The sequence below is a fragment of the Palaemon carinicauda genome, chromosome 10 (assembly GCF_036898095.1).
Source record: "Palaemon carinicauda isolate YSFRI2023 chromosome 10, ASM3689809v2, whole genome shotgun sequence".
In the NCBI taxonomy this organism is placed as follows: Eukaryota; Metazoa; Arthropoda; class Malacostraca; order Decapoda; family Palaemonidae; genus Palaemon; species Palaemon carinicauda.
In genome coordinates, this window is record NC_090734.1 from 119,555,545 (window position 1) to 119,573,277 (window position 17,733).

General features: G+C 43.2%; 1 protein-coding gene across 3 annotated transcripts in view; it reads left to right on the forward strand.

Moving 5' to 3' along the window:
* Nucleotides 1–17,733, forward strand: part of LOC137648716 (tyrosine-protein phosphatase 10D-like) — a 323,664-nt gene that overhangs the window by 249,848 nt on the left and 56,083 nt on the right. The window lies entirely within an intron of this gene.

The window sequence follows — 17,733 nt, forward strand, 5'->3', positions numbered from 1 at the left end:
TGTAAATTTTATTTTTCATAACGATACAAACCTGTAGCTATTTATACAAAATGGCCTGCCATCAGCTGTCACCAGAGAGGTCCTGCCTGCAATAAAAAATGACAAGACAACACTAGTGTGGGCTACCCCCTACACCCCTGCTAACTAACGGGCAGGTAGTTATATACCTCGCTTTAAAGTCTTATGGCTACTCTTCCAGTTTATCCGAAAGTATAATCCTTATTTTTGGGCCCAAGCCATGTCGTCCTGATGGAAGCTTCCTATTGGCAGCTTTCTATTGGCAGCTTTCTAAGGGATATTTGGCTACAGTGATACTCCCAGAGAATTGACCATAGGTCTCCAGAATTCTAACTCCTGGCGCGAGTATCCTTAAAACTTTTCTTAGGGATATCGCATAATATCGGGACGTATATCTTGATACGACACATGGCAATCTTCACCCTTAATAGAGTTTTCGCTCTGAGGGGGAAGAGTGGCGAAATTTAAGGGGAGCCGTTATCAAGGTTACCCTTTTTCCCCTACAATTACAGGGCCCAAAATGGCCGCTCATTCCTTATTCAGTAGTGCTTTCGCACGGTGTATCTCCCTGCTTGCTCTAGTGTTCTAGACTGCTATTTTGATTATTTTAACATGCATTCTCCAGCATCTTCTGCCTTTGGAAAGTTGAGTATTTAATCTTTCCTGTGTATAAATTTTAGCTCCCTTCTCACAGTGAAATGAGCATAAATTTAATGTTTATCGGAGCTTAGCCGGTAAACGGAGGCGCTATTTTGGACACTGTTGTTCGTCATGCTTTATTTAGTCAGCAGAACGACATTCCTGGTATTTAGCTTTAATGAATTATAGCTATTTAGTTAAAATTATACTAGTGAAGATAAGATCATGCACGTATTTTTCCTCTTCCTAAAATGTATCGATCGTATACGTTAGAGTCTCGGTGATATAGCGTAGCCGAGATCTCGCCCTGCGCTAGGCTAACCTAGCCTTCGCACTTTAGTATACTTTCATACATTATCCCCGTTTACGCTCGCGTATCGTTTTATCAATTCAACAGGAGATAGTATATCTTCTAGAATTAATTATATAATTCGATACTCGTCTCTTTCGGAGATTTAAGGGTAAACCCTTCCTTCCCTCTGAGTGCCGCCATTAGTTAACAACCCTATCTTGGTCTTGCCATAGAGTAGTACACTCCGGCTTGACTTGGCTAGTGTTTTTCTGTCTTCCCCCTTGCCGGCGAGTATCACAGCTTGGTTTTATGACAGTAACTCAGAGTATTCAGTCTTTATACTGACAACTTGGCTGCCGGGAGAGTAGTCACTCCCCTGCCGGCTTACAGTTCCAGACATAGTTCCACCTCGCTACCCTGCCGAAAGACTTCTATAGCTTCGTCAGGGCACGGAGAGCCTGCAGAGAGTTCGTGTTTGCGAATGCCACTGTAAAACACGAACCAAGGAAGCTGATTTCTTCCAATATTTGGGGGAAAGATCTCTTTCCCAATGACCTGGTGAAGGAGATCGTTGACAAGGCTGCCACAGAGAACGGAACCTTCTCCAAAAGTGGGGCATGTCAGGCAAGAGGAAATCTCAGGATGAGGGCCCCCAACCCAAGAAGCCAAGACCACAGCCGTGTCAGGCTAAACATCAGCTTCCGGCAACCACTGCTCCCCAGTTGGTGGCTCAGCCCCAACAAATTTTCCAACTGGTACCCCAGCCGGTGGTGACTCAGTCACCAGCCTTCACGCCTGCCTACTAGAGGCAGTCGACTACCTTTCGTCCCAGAGGTAGAGGCACCGGCAAAGACTCCTCTCGACGTCCCTCCAGAGGGAGAAGAGGCAAGGGAGAAAGCGGCCGAGGTGGTAAACCCTCGGGCAATCAGAAGCAATGAGATGCTTCCGGTGGGAGGAAGACTGCCTCTTCCAGGATCGTTGGACCTTCGATCCCTGGGCTCGCAGCATCATCAAGAACGGACTAGGATGGAGCTGGGAAACACCACCACCAGTTTTTCACTGATTCTTCCAACACTCCACCCCCGTTCTGGAAGAATACGTCCAAGAACTCTTGAACAAGAAGGTGATCAAGAGGGTAAAGTCCAGAATGACTCTGAGTTTGTCGGAGTCCTTCTTGGAATGACTCTGAGTTTGTCGGAGTCCTTCTTTGGAACAGAGAATAGTCTTCCTTGGAACCTGATGGACTTGTCCCCTCTCAAGAAGTTCATAGTGAACGACAAGTTCAAAATGCTGACTCTTCAGCACATCAGCACATAAGAGCCCTACTGCCTCAAAAGGCATACACAGTCTCTATAGACATGGTGGACGCCTACTGGCACATTCCAATGAATCTCCAGACCTCCTTCTACCTAGGATTCAGGCTTCAAAGAAGACAGTACGCCTTCAGAGCCATGCCCTTTGGGCTAAACATAGCCCCAAGGATCTTCACGAAGCTCGCAGAGACTATCGTTCAACAACTACGCCTTGAAGGCGTTCAGGTGATGGCTTACCTGGACGATTGGCTGGTGTGGGCAGCATCAGAAGAAGAATGCCTGCAAGCTTCCACAAAGGTGATCCAATTCTTGGAACATTTGGGCTTCAAGATAAACACCAAAAAGTCTCGACTTTCTCCAGCTCAGAAGTTCCAATGGCTAGGTGTCCATTGGGACCTCCAGTCACACCGTCTACCCATTCCACTGAAGAAGAGAAAGGAAATAGCAGGATCTGTCAAGAGACTTCTCAAATCCAAACGGATTTCAAGACGACAACAGGAACGGGTGCTCGGCTCCCTTCAGTTTGCTTCAGTGACAGACCCAGTGCTAAGAGCACAACTAAAAGATGCATCGGGAGTCTGGAGAAGATACGTATCAAATGCTCGAAGAGATATCTGCCGACTCGGCTATGATCACTCCTCAAGCCGTGGTTGGAGGCAAAGAACCTGAAAAGGTCGGTACCTCTTCAATTACCGCCTCCCTCGGTCATTATCCATACGGACATATTGCTAGAAGGATGGGGGGGGGTCACTCCCATCAACGTCAAGTTCAAGGAACATGGTCTCCCCTATTCAAGACGTTTCACATCAACATCTTGAAGGCCATGGCAGTCTTTCTCACCCTGAAGAGGCTGTCCCCACGTCCCTCAGTCCACATTCGACTGACCCTGGACAGCGACGTCGTGATCAGATGTCTCAACCTTCATGGCTCAAGATCGCCCCAACTCAACAGAGTGTTGTTGCCCATCTTCCGCCTGGCGGAGAAGAAAAGATGGTACCTCTCAGCAGTTCACCTACAAGGATTCCGCAACGTGACGGCGGATGCTCTATCCGGGACAGCCCCAATAGAGTCAGAATGGTCCCTAGACGCAGACTCATTCTCCTTCATCTCCCAAGAAGTCCCAGAACTGCAGATCAACCTCTTCGCAAAGAGCGACAACAAGAAACTTCCTCGCTACGTGGCCCCATACGAGGACCCCCGAGCGGAAGCGGTGGACACCATTTCCCTGGATTGGAACAGATGGTCCAAGATTTACCTGTTCCCTCCACCCAACCTTCTGCTAAAAGTCCTCGCCAAGCTGAGATCCTTCCAAGGAATAGTGGCCCTGTGGCTCCCAAGTGGTCCCGGTGCAACTGGTTCCCATTGATCCTGGAGTTACAACCCAAGCTAATTCCCCTGCCGGACCCAGTTCTAACTCAACAAGTTCAGAAGTTGACTGTCTTCGCTTCATCACAGAAAACCCGAGACCTTCATCTCATGATTTTCTCTTCCTAGCCGTCAAGAAGAGGTTTGGGATTTCGAAGGAAAGCTTAGACTTCTTAGAGGAATATAAAACAAAATCTACCAGAAGGCCATACGAGTCATCTTGAAAGAAATGGGTGGCCTTTGTCAAGGCTAGAAATCCTAAGGAAATTTCAATGGATTTCTGTTTGTCCTTCTCCATTCACCTTCATGGATAAGGTTTGGCAGCCAACACGATTTCCACCTGCAAATCGGCCCTGACAAGACCCTTACTATATGCCTTCCAAATAGACCTATCTAGTGACATTTTCAACAAGTTGCTGAAGGCATGTGCTAGACTCAGACCCGCACCCCCTCCGAAACCCATCTCCTGGTCTCTTGACAAGGTGCTACATTTTGCCTCAAGTTTGGACAATGAAACTTGCCCTCTGAAAGATTTGACTCAAAAAGTTATTTTCTTATTTGCTCTAGCCTCAGGGGCTAGAGTCAGTGAAATTGTGGCATTATCAAGGGAAGAAGGCCAGATCCAGTTCGCAGAAACAGGCGAGCTCACCCTCTTTCCTGACCCAACGTTTCTCGCCAAGAACGAGCTACCCACCAAGAGATGGGGTCCCTGGAGAATCTGCCCTCTGAAGGAAGATGTCTCCCTGCGCCCAGTGGAGAGCCTAAAGGTCTATCTTCGAAGAACTTCGGACTTCGGTGGAGGACAGCTCTTTAAAGGGGAAACTTCGGGTTCTGACTTGTCACTTAAACAACTAAGGGCGAAGATCACCTACTTTATTCGCAGAGCGGATCCTGACAGTACACCCCTTGGTCACGATCCCAGGAAAGTTGCCTCTTCCTTGAATTTCTTCTAGTCGATGGACTTCGAGAGTCTTCGCTCATTCACGGGCTGGAAGTGTTCGAGAGTGTTCTTTAAACACTATGCAAAGCAGGTGCAAGAACTGAAACGATTTGTGGTAGCTGCAGGTAGTGTGTTAAAACCTGCTGTTTAGTGCTGCGATGAACAGTGAGTTATATGGGACTCTTAACTCTAAGGGCTGAACTACAGTATATTCTTATACAAACGGGAAGATCTTCATTTCAGAGAAGCTGGGAGCCGTCCTCATTGAGGATGTCGACTTTTGGCCCAGCTTTGAGTCTTACCAGACTGCTTCGTCCGTCTGAAGGCGGAACCTGTGTCCAAGGAGGAGACAGAGCCAAAAGAGGTCATAGTTCTTGACCATGGGAAAGCTCAAGCTTTGATGGCAAGCAGTCTGAAAGACAGGGGCTTCACTAATTCTAAAGTGCCAGCTCTGATTAAGAAACACCCTTCTTTTCTTGGTCCAGCTAAACTGGTCTTTTCCTTTTCGGAAAAAGAGTTTAAGGCAGTTATGAAGGCAGTAGAAGCTGGGAAACCTTGCCCTACACTTGAGGAGTGTAGACCTTCATCCCTAGCTCTGCCTACGGACGACAAAGACTGGAAGGAAACACATCTTACCTTCTCAGTTGGGAAGTTGGAGGTGGATATTGCTGGACGCCAGTTCAGCGAAAACTTCCCTCTTAACGAGAGAATGCCTTGATGAAGTCATTGGGCTTCAGCACGGCATATCATTCCCGTGCTGAAGGCTTGTGACGGGCAAGAGGGCTCTCGAACTGGGGAATTTCTTTTCCTCAGTTTGACTCTAAATTTCTCTCAATCTTTTTCTATTACCTCTTATTGCTTATTCCTCCTTCATAATTATCAGCTGTCTCCAACCTTGCTGTCAAAACTCTTTTACCCATTTCACTGTCCAGGTTTTTTAGAGGGGACATTGTATCCATGATCGGTTTTTATTTCGAAATCAATTGTGGGAGCTGTGGTGGTCTTGCCAACTGCCCGAAAATGTTTGGACACCTAGGAGTGTCAGTATTCCCATACTGGCACGCGGAACTATCTCTTAGGAAATTTTGCCTTCGGATTCCAGGGGTTGGCGATTTTATAGAGATAGGACTCTTCGGCATTCTGTCCGGTTTGCCTGCCACTATGATTAGAGTGGGGATGATTGTATTCTTGAAATGCTCTCAGTCCCATCAAGCGGGTTTGGCATACACTTGAGCCACTCTAATCATAGTGGTACCATCCCTTTGTGGTAGGGTAGGGAGTGGACATTTGGTAAGCAGCTTTCACAGGTGTCATTGGTGGAGAAATTAATTCCAGGAAAGGCTAACGGTGTCTTCTTTGGAATTTCAGACAGTCTTAATTTTTTCTCTCCCTTAAACTATATTTTTTTCCATTGTTTTTTTTTTCATTGTTATTATGACCCCTTCCCTCCCCCTGAAAAAATAATTAATGAGTAAACTAAATATTCCCCGTACCCCTGGATCAAATGGCGAACCCCAGACACCGTTGACGACTTCTGCTTGTTTAAATAGGGAAAGCTCTGTTGACAACCTCGGCAATAAAAAGGATTCCTCCAACAATACTTCTTTGACCAGTGTTGTTAAAGACAATTTATCGGCACTGGTGGAAAATGATGCTTGCAATAACCGTAATACTTTACTCTCTGGTTCTGGCTCATTACCAGATCCAACAAAAAATCTGAAAATTCTCCACTTAAAAAACATACCAATTGGTTGTAGCTATGACATAATTCATGAAGCCTTCTGTAGATTTGGAGCAATCAAAGAAATTTTAATGGAGCTTAATGGTAGTAAAGGCTTTTGGGAAGCTTGGGTATCATTTTCAAGTTTTGAGATTGCTTTAGAAGCAAATAAAAATTTAGAGAGCATAAAAATTGACAATTGTTTGATTTCTGATGCTTTATGTGATAAAGCACCAAGACACCTAGAGGTATATAAACCAGAAGAATGGATGGAAAAAGAAATAGAGCATAGACTTCCAGAAGTAAGAACCCCCAAGCCCCCAACATGGATAATTGCATCTGGAAAGATAGATAATTTTAACTATTATAAGATTAGTAAATTTATACAAAAAAAAGTTGGTTTAATTAAAAGTAAGGATATTAGTAGATACGGTAAGCAATCTGTTTTGATTAATGCAAAATCAGATACTCAAGCTCACATGCTTTGTGGCATGAAGATTGCAGAAATTGATCCTATTAAGGATATTAAACCACATATGAGCTTCAGCTATGGTAAAGGAGTAGTTTTTGATAAAGATCTATATGAATTCTCAGAACCAGAAATTCTGGACATGTGCCCTGCTAATGTTTGGAAAGTAAGTAAGATCCCTCAAACAAGCATGGTAGTTTTAACATTTGAAACCCCTGTTATACCAGATCATATAATTATTGAGAATGAAAGAGTACGTGTTCGAGAATATAAACCTAGGCCTTTACAATGCTTTAATTGTTTCAAGTACGGTCACCCTTCCCGGTACTGCAATAATACAAAGATCTGTATTAACTGTTCTTTGTTAGAACATGGCCAATGCAACAGAGATACAACCTGTGCAAACTGTAAAGATAATCATAAACCAAATGATAAAAGATGTAGAGAATACAAGAATGAAGAAGCTGCAATCTTGAAAGCAAATGCTGAACATATAAGTGTAGGTTATGCAAAGCATTTACTCAATCGGCAACTTGATTTTGCTCGCGCGGTTAAGATGCCAACAAAAGATTATAATCCACTACCCCTTACTACCACAGGGGGACCAGTGGCAGCACCTGGCCCGTCAGGTGCATCTCCCTTAGTGGTAGTAGCCCAGCCATCTGGGTCAAGTGCTCAGGCTATAAAAGCCAGAGCACAAACCTCCAAAGAGGTCAATATGGTGTCCAACACACCAAAAGTATTGTCACCGATAGGAGCATCTCCCCTAGAGGTAGTAGCCCAGCCTTCTGGGTTAAGTGCTCGAACTGTTGAAGTTCTAGCACAATCCTCCAAGGAAGCCAATGTGGCTTCCACCACCTTAAATGTATTATCTCAGGCAGAATCTCTACCTGATTTGATGGAGATTGGAAAACAAGATCTTCCAAAGAGGAAAAGGTCCCCATCATCCTCACCTTCATCTAAGTCAGGTAAGTGCCCTACTGCTCATGATCCTAAGGTTGACTCTTATAAAGATCCTAGAAAGAAAGAAAAGAAGAGTGGTGGCCTAGTAAAGCCTTCCATCTCCAGGCCTTACATGGCTTCATCTGAAAAGTCCCAAAAGACAAATGAGACAAAGAAAAATAATAACAAAAGATAATGTCTATCATCCAGTGGAATTGCAGAGGTCTAAGTACTAGCATTGAGCAAATAAAAACTTTAACCAGGGACTCAGACACGAAGGTAATTTGCCTACAGGAAACCAAGATCAGTGACAAACCATTTAATCCTGGACTCAATTATCATTTTTGTAGATCCTCTCCTTTGCAAGCTGCAAGAGCTCAAGGTGGTACAGGTTTTATTATTCACAAATCTGTAAAATTTGAAACAATCCCACTCAATACACCACTACAGGCATGTGCAGTTAGAACTCATATCGGGAAAAAAATTACTTTATGCTCGCTATATATTGAACCATCCTTAGAACTTTTCCTCTTAGATCATGCTGGTAATCCAAGAAGGCTTAGACTTTCTGACCTCCAAGACTTGATCAATCAGCTTCCTGCCCCTTTTATTTTAATGGGTGATTTTAATGCAAAGCATACTTTATGGGGTGGAAATGTGTGCGATAGATGGGGTAATCTTGTTGAAGAATTAATCGACAACAATGATGTAATACTAATGAATGATGGTTCTCCAACTAGGTATGATGTATTCCACAACTCTACATTAGCCATTGATTTGTCAATCTGTTCCTCATCCATTCGATTGGACTACCTTTGGTCAGTAAATGAACACCTACATGGCAGTGACCATTGGCCAATAATGTTAAATTATGTCCATAATCTTCCTTCTCAGTGTCCACCAAAATGGAAGATAGATGAGGCAGACTGGGCAGCTTATGAAAACTGTTCACACACTGATAAAGAATATGATGAATTTACATCTCCAGTGCATGCCTATCAACATCTTGAAAATATTATTGATGATAATGCTAGCAAGTTTATACCTAAAACATGCGGTTTACCTCATCGCTCTGTAGTTCCTTGGTGGAGTAAAGAATGTGCCAACGCAAGAAAAGTGACCCGAACTTGCTTCAGAAGATACTTGAGGACAAACTATTTAGCAGATAGAATAGCATATCTCAGAGCCTGTGCCAAACAAAAAAGAATTTTTAAAAAAGCAAAGAGAGCATCTTGGAAGAAATATATATCTAATATTAATACCAAAACTCCTTCAAAGGAAATATGGGACAAGATTAGAAAACTTCAAGGTAAATTCGTCCCTAAGCCTCTACCAATATTAAGGGAAAATAATAGATATATATCTGACCCCAAAGATGTAGCAGAGGTTCTTGCTTAGCACTTTGCTCATGTATCAAGTGCTGACAACTATTCCCCAGCATTTCAACAAATTAGAGCATCAACATCTGTTGTTCCTCCCGCTTCTTCAAATACTGAAGCTTTTAACCTGCCTTTTAGTATGGAGGAGATGCAAAATGCTATCTCCAGCTCTTCTTTAACTGCCCCAGGAGAGGATGGCATCCGGTATGAAATGATATCACATCTTCCAGTGGATACCAAGGAATTTTTATTAGAAACCTTTAATGGTCTATGGGCTTCCCATACATCTCCTGATTCCTGGCATACTTCAATTGTAATTCCAGGCCACAAGTCTGGTAAAGACCCAGAACTACCATCTAGTTATAGGCCCATATCCTTGACCAGTTGCATATGCAAACTATTTGAGAGAATGATCAACAACAGACTTGTGTGGTATCTAGAATCAAAAAATCTTTTATCTAACAGACAGTTTGGTTTTAGGAAGAACCGAAGTACTCTAGACCCTTTGCTGATGTTATCAAGGGAAATTTCAAATGCTTTTTCTAACCAAAACCAGGTGGTGGGTGTCTTTTTTGACCTCGAAAAGGCATATGACACCACCTGGAGGGGTGGTATTTTAAAGCAATTGGCCTCGTGGGGTATAGGAGGACATATGTTCTCTTTTATTGAAGAATTTTTATCAAACCGCTCCATTAAAGTGAGAGTAGGGTCAGAACTATCTTCATCCTACATGCAAGAAGAAGGTGTCCCCCAAGGCAGCGTATTGAGTGTGACCTTGTTTGCTGTTGCAATTAATAGTCTCATTAGTCACATACCTCCTGGCATACAAGGATCACTATTTGTTGATGACTTTGCAATTTATTGTAGTGGATCATCTGCACTACAAGCATGCCAAAATCTTCAAATTGCAATAAATGCTGCTTCCGCATGGGCAAATTCTCGCGGATTCATGTTTTCTCCTCAGAAGACCAAAGCCATTCGCTTTACTCGTACTTGTAAAAGGGAAGAGATCCCCACCCTTTTCTTAAATGATTGTATTTTGCCATATGAGGATAGTGTCAAGTTTCTTGGAGTCATTTTCGACAAGAAAATGACATTTGGTCCCCATATAAATGACCTATCTATCAGGGTTAAGAAGTCACTGAACATTCTGAAAGTGATATCACAGTTTGATTGGGGTGCTGATAGAACAACTTTGCTTAAAATTTATACATCTTTGTGTCTGAGCAAGTTAGACTATGCATGCCAAATATATGGGTCAGCTACAAAGACTTTACTTGGAAAACTTGATATTGTTCACAATGCTGGGCTTCGCATCTGCACAGGTGCTTACAGAACATCTCCCATTGACAGTCTCTATGTTGATTCTGGCATACCTCCCCTTTCCATTCGCAGAGAGGAGTTGAGTTTGAGGTTTTTAGCTAGGTCCCTTGCTGTGAGAAACAATCTTAACTGTAAATATGTTAGGGCGCCTTTAGATCGGGCTCCTAACAGATCTAGAGTGCCTAAGCCTTTGGAAGTACAGCTGAAAAATGATGCTAGAGAAGTAGGCTTGTTAACAGCACAGATAGCAGAGGTAGGATATCCCAAGTCTCCTCCTTGGTGTAATCCACCTGTTAAAGTATGTTTTACGGCAGGAGGGAAAAATACCTTACCTAGTAGGGTAATGAAAAGTGAGTTTTTAAATCATGCTGCTCAACATCATGGGAAACATGTTTTTACAGATGGCTCCAAATCGGCTGCAGGAGTTGGAAGTGCAGCTGTGGTGGGGGATATTGTTATTAGAAGGAAACTCCCATACTCTTGTTCAATTTTTACTGCTGAGCTGTACGCAATAATTCTCGCAGTCCAACATATTTTTAAAAATGGCAACCAAAATAGTTTTTATACAATTTTTACGGATTCCAATAGTGTTTTACTCTCATTAAAACAAATTATGCCAGGCCATCATCTAGTACAAGAGGTGCAGGACTGGTTAGTACTTCTGCAATCTAGGAAGAGTATCAGTGTTCACTTCTGTTGGGTCCCTGCCCATGTTGGGGTGGATGGGAATGAACAAGTAGATAAGGCAGCAAAGGAAGCTTCAGGGCTAAGTAATCCATCCCCCTTGAGTATTCCTTACAAAGATCTTAAAAGTGAGATTCATCTTTACTGTAAAAATAAGTGGCAAGCTCGATGGTCTGAACTGACCACCAATACAAAATTGAAACAAATCCACCCATTGGTGGATAAATGGTCATCTTGTAATTCTACAAGTAGAAGGGATACCATTATTTTAACTAGGCTGCGTATTGGCCATACACATGCAACGCACAATTATTTAATGAAGAGTGGGGAAGGGAGACAGGCCCCTCTTTGTAATACCTGTCAAGTGACAATGGATGTTAAACATATTTTAGTCGATTGTCCTGTTTTTAATCTCCAGAGGAGGACACATTTACTCCAGGACAAACCGTTAAGAGATATACTGGGGGAAAACTGTAATACCCTGAACTTGAGAAAATTTATACAAAGTATTGGGTTATATTACGAGCTATAATTGATTTTATTAATTTATTTATTTATTTTACCCTTTTAATCCCTATTTATTTCACATCTAGATTTTATTGTATGAAAGTGTTACGATTTGTATTAAAGGTTAAAATGATACTAAATGGTGTGAGTGTACAGATATGATTGAATGATTTTCGTTATATAGCGCTGAATGGCCTTTGATGCCCCAGTGCTTGGCTTAATGCCTAAATCCCATATTCAATTCAATTCAGCGAAAACTTCCCTAAGTTGTCTGACTTTCTCTTGCATAGGGAGCAAGAGACAAAGGAAAGGCTTGCCGCATCTTTGTCCCTCCAAATTACCTTGGAGGCAATGGCAAGTGATAATAGATCCCCAGACATTTTCATGGTCGTGGCCAAATCACATTTGGCAACGCTGGTCAAGGACCTATATGGCTTTGTTAGGGCCAGAAGAGCATGTAGGGAGTTCGTGTTTGCTTCGGCTGTGGTGAAGCACGAACCCAGGAAGGTGATATCTTCCAATATCTGGGGAAAATACCTCTTCCCGAGTGAAGTGGTCAAGGAAGTAGTTGACAAGGCTGCCACGGAGAATAGGAATCTTCTCCAAAAGTGGGGCATGTCGGCTAAGAGGAAGACTTCCCCGGATGAGGGTCCCCAACCAAAGAGGAAGACAAAGAGACCAAGGTTGCCCTCTCGCCCTGTTAGACAACAACAACAACTTCCAATGACCACGGTGCCCCAGATGGTGGCACAACCCCAACCCACCTACCAGATGGTACCCCAGCAGATGGTGACCCAGTCACCAGCCTTTACTCCCGCCTATGAGGGGCAGACCACTACCTTTCGCCCTAAAGGTAGAGGGTCAAATAGAGGTTCCTCTACACACCCCTCAAGAGGGAGAGGGGGTAGGGGAGAACGTGGTCAAGGAGGCAAGTCCTCCGGACAACCGAAGCAATGAGACGCTTCCGGTAAGAGAAAGACTGCAAATATTTTGGGATCGCTGGACCTTCGATCCCTGGGCCCACAGCCTAATCAAGAACGGACTAGGTTAGAGCTGGAGGACAGCTCCAACATCATTTCCTCAATTCTTCCAACACTCCACCCCCGTCCTGGAAGAATATAACCGAGAACTCTTGAGCAAACGGGTGATAAGGAGGGCAAAGTCCATCAAATTCCATGGAAGGCTGTTTTGTGCTCCCAAGAAACTCAGTCATTCTGGACTTGTCGCCACTCAACAAGTTTATAGAAAACTACAAGTTCAGGATGTTAACCCCTTCCCACCCAGGACGTACCGTACTACGTCATTTGACAGCCAGCAAGAAATACCAGAACGAGGCGTAATACGTCCTTCCACTCTCTCTTTTGTACTGAGAGCTGGTGTGTTGGGATTGTGTATTTGAAGACTTCTCGTTGCTGGGGTATGCTCTCTCCTCCTCTGTCGAACATAAGCTCCGCCCAATAGCCAATCAGAGCGAAGGAGTAAGGCATCTCGTGACGTCTCAGTGACGGAATTGAGACGTCATCATATTTCACCAATGGGAGCTCAGTATTTCAATCTTTTCGTCTTTTCCCGTTATTTATCACTCAGGCAGACACGTCGACTCGCATAGAGACAAATTAGTGCAACTGTAGAATTCTTTTGATTATCATTCTGGTTGCTTCTTCATCAATTTCCGCTCTTATTTTTTAGTCATGAGTGACTCTGGAGATTCCTCAGATGAAATGTATGTACCAGGGGAATCTGTTGATGAAAGTGAGACATCAGATAGTGTGCAATCAGTAAGTGATTGCGAATTATTTTGCGATATTGAGCCAGTCACAGAAGAAGGTTGGCGGTTATTGTCTGACATCTTTGATGATTCTCGGCCAGATCTTGCTCCTTCCCTCAGCGATCCCAGTCACGGGATGGATATTTATTTGTCTCAAGATGATTTTCCTTCACCTGACTTGGCATTTGAATATTTTATGGATCCAGAAATGATAGTCACTTTGTGTTCTTGAATAAATAAAACGGCAGATCAGTACAAAAAAGATTTTCCTGAAAAAAAAACTATTCTGATATGGAAACCAGTAAACACACGTGAACTGCATGTTTTTTTTTTATTACTCATACTGATGGGAAAGCTCGTTTATCTTTCCCTAATATATATATATATATATATATATATATATATATATATATATATATATATATATATATATTTGTGTGTGTGTGTATATAGGAACGTATATATAAACCCAGAAACACATACATACATAAAGTATATGATAAAAGAAAACATTTATAAATCACGGATATAGCTATATACTGTACATAGAGACAGTTTCCGAGTACCTACATGCACACATACATATATATAGAAATTCATGCATAGATATATACACACATACATAAACTTTCATATATACATTATAATCAATAAAGAAACATAAATAATGATGAGAAGCATACTCTGATTGTGATATTAGATTTTGGGTTTATCTGGTTTAGCCTACTCGCAAGCGGTTGCGTCATCTGAGTGGGAAGGGGTTAACCCTTCAACACATAAGGACCCTGCTGCCAAAACGGGCATACACAGTCTCGATAGACATGGCAGATGCCTATTGGCATATTCCAGTCAATTGCCCACTCTCCTCCTACCTAGGATTCAGGTTACAGAAGAAGAAATACATCTTCAGAGCCATGCCCTTCGGACTAAGAAAAGCCCCAAGGATCTTTACAATGCTTGCAGATGCAGTCGTTCAACAACTACGCCTAGAAGGTGTCCAGGTGGTAGCCTACCTGGACGATTGGCTGGTGTGGGCAGCATCCAGGACGGAATGCATGCAAGCATCCAAGAAAGTGATCCAGTTCCTGGAACATCTGGGATTCAAGATCAACGTCAAAAAGTCTTGATTATCTCCAGCTCAGGAGTTTCAATGGCTGGGAATACATTGGAACTTAAAGTCACACCGTCTCTCTATTCCACCAAAGAGAGGAGAGAGATAGCGGGATCTGTCAAGAGACTACTGAAATCCGACCGGATATCAAGACGCCAACAGGAGAGAGTGCTGGGCTCCCTTCAGTTTGCATCAATGACGACCCGGTGCTAAGAGCACAGCTAAAGGATGCATCAGGAGTCTGGAGAAGATACGCATCAAATGCCCGAAGAGATCTAAGAAGACCGATACCGACTCGACTACAATCACTTTTCAAGCCATGGTCGAAGGGCAATAACCTGAAGAGGTCTGTGCCTTTGCAACCACCTCTACCTTCAGTCATCATCCACACGGACGCATCAAACGAAGGATGGGGAGGTCACTCTCATCAACGGAAAGTCCAAGGGACTTGGTCCTCTCTATTCAAGACTTTCTACATCAACATTTTGGAAGCCATGGCAGTCTTTCTCACGTTGAAGAAATTGTCCGCTCGCCATTCAGTCCACATAAGAATGATTCTGGACAGCGAGGTGATAGCGAGATGTTTGAATTGTCAGGGTTCGAGATCACCCCAAATCAACCAAGTGATGTTGGCCATCTTGTGCTTGGCGGAAAAGAAGAGATGGCACTTACCAGCAGTTCACCTTCAAGGGTTCCGCAATGTGACAGCGGATGCTCTATCCAGGCTCACGCCAATAGAGTCAGAATGGTCCCTAGACACAGGATCATTCTCCTTCATCTTACGTCAAGTCCCAGAACTGCAAATCAACCTCTTCGCGACGAGCAACAAGAAGAAACTACTTCGTTATGTGGCCCCATACGAGGACCCTCTAGCGGAAGCGGTGGATGCCATGTCCCTCGACTGGAACAGATGGACCTGCATTTACTTGTTCCCTCCAACCAACCTTCTGTTGAAGGTCCTCAACAAGCTGAGATCCTTTCAGGGAACGGCAGCCCTAGTGGCTCCCAAGTGGCCAAAGAGCGATTGGTTCCCTCTAGTATTGGAATTGAAGCTGAGGCTGGTCCCTCTGCCGGACCCAGCTCTGACTCAACAAGTACAGAAGTCGCCTGTCTTTGCTTCATTACAGAAGACCCAAAACCTTCATCTCATGATTTTCTCTCCTTAGCAGTCAAGAAAAGGTTTGGGATCTTGAGAGACAGTATAGACTTCTTAGAACAATAAAAGTCTAAATCTACCAGAAGGCAATATGAGTCGTCTTGGAAGAAGTGGGTTACTTTTGTCAAGGCAAGAAGACCAGAAGAGATCTCAACAGATTTCTGTTTATCCTTCTTTATTCACCTTCATGGACAAGGTTTAGCAGCCAACACGATAACGTGTAAGTCAGTCTTGACTAGACCCCTGCTTTACGCCTTTCAAGTAGACTTATCCAATGAAATCTTTAACAAGATCCCTTAGGCCTGTGCTAGTCTTAGACCTGCAGCACCTCCGAAGCCCATTTCATGGTCCTTGGATAAGGTCCTACACTTTGCCTCAACAGTGAACAATGAGGATTGCTCTCTGAAAGACATAACCCAGAAAGTTATATTCTTGTTTGCTCTAGCCTCGGGGGCAAGAGTTTGTGAAATAGTGGCCCTTTCTAGGGATGAGGGCTATATTCAGTTCACAGAAGCGGGAGAACTGAATCTCTTCCCTGACCCAACGTTTCTCGCCAGGAACGAGCTACCTACCAAAAGGTGGGGTCCCTGGAGAATCTGCCCTCTGAAGGAAGATGTCTCGCTGTGTCCAGTAGAGTGTCTAAAGGTCTATCTTCGTAGAACTTCAGACTTCAGGGGAGGACAGCTCTTTAAAGGAGAAACCTCGGGTTCAAACTTATCCCTAAAACAACTAAGGGCGAAGATCACCTATTTCATTCGCCGAGCAGATCCTGACAGTACACCCACAGGTCATGATCCCAGTAAAATTGCTTCGCCATTGAACTTTTTCCAATACATGGATTTTGAGCGTCTTCACTCGTGTACTGGATGGAAATCATCCAGAGTATTGCTTGAACACTACGCGAAGCAAGTGCAAGAGTTGAAAAGGTATGTAGTGGTGGCAGGTAGTGTGCTGAAACCTGTCGCTTAGCGCTGCGAGGAACAGTGAATTGATTGGGACTGTTAAGAATCGGGTGAACGTGTTGACACCTCACAGTACAACACGTAAAGTTAAGTGTCACCAAGGTGGCACTATAGACTGTTCTAGTTATTAAAGGTGAAGAAACATAGAGATAACACTTGTGCCATGTGTTTTTTACACAGTGTGAAAAGACAGTCATTCATAGAAATGTATATTAGAAAATTTATTAAATTTTCAGTTTTGTGGCATTAATTATTATGCCCTTTCAGGTGAAGTAAGAATTTCTGGTCTTGTCTCTGTTATATGTTTCTTTTGCATTCACTAGCATTTTATTAACGCTATGTTATGTATGTTGAATTACTATTTATTGATTACCAATAAATATTTTATTGGTATTTGCGTCTTATTTCGCCCCAAATTTGAATGAATAAAGATATGCGTGAGTATTATTTGACCCTTAATAATCTGCATATGGACATGTGAACAAAATAGATAACTTTGTTCTAACATGAATACAACCTTTCTCTACCTATGCATACTTTGTTCCTACACGGGTACAAACTTGTCTGATTTTGCATACAGCTAATCCTGTATGCTCTGGATGCTATGGTGGCTCATATAAACCTTTGTTTGTAGTGAGAGTACAAACTTCGACTGGCTTCGCATACAGTGAGACCCGTATGCTTTTGTTGCTAGGTTTGTTCATATGGTATATGCAAACCTTGAGACTTTTTCCTGAGTCTAGTATGACACTTCCCTGCAGGGGGCAGGAAGCACTAACATAGTTTATGGTTAGAAGTAATGACGTATAACGGTAATGCCATATGTCTCTATGGTCTGAGTGACCAAGGAAATATTGTCTTGAGGTTAAGGCTTATTTGGAAAATCCATAGATACAGTACATTCTAAATAATACTCTTGTAACCTTCCATCAGGACGACATGGCCTGAGCCCAAAAAACGGATTTTGAGCGAAACAAAAAATCTATTTTTGGGTGAGATAGCTATGTCGTCCTGTTGGACCTGCCCTCCTTTTTATAGAAAAGGCCTTGGCAGGATCCCTCCCGAAACTACTATATCTGTAGCACCTTGCTCAACGCTACCAGGAATAAAACATGGCGGCGACGATGGCGCCATCTAGATACTCA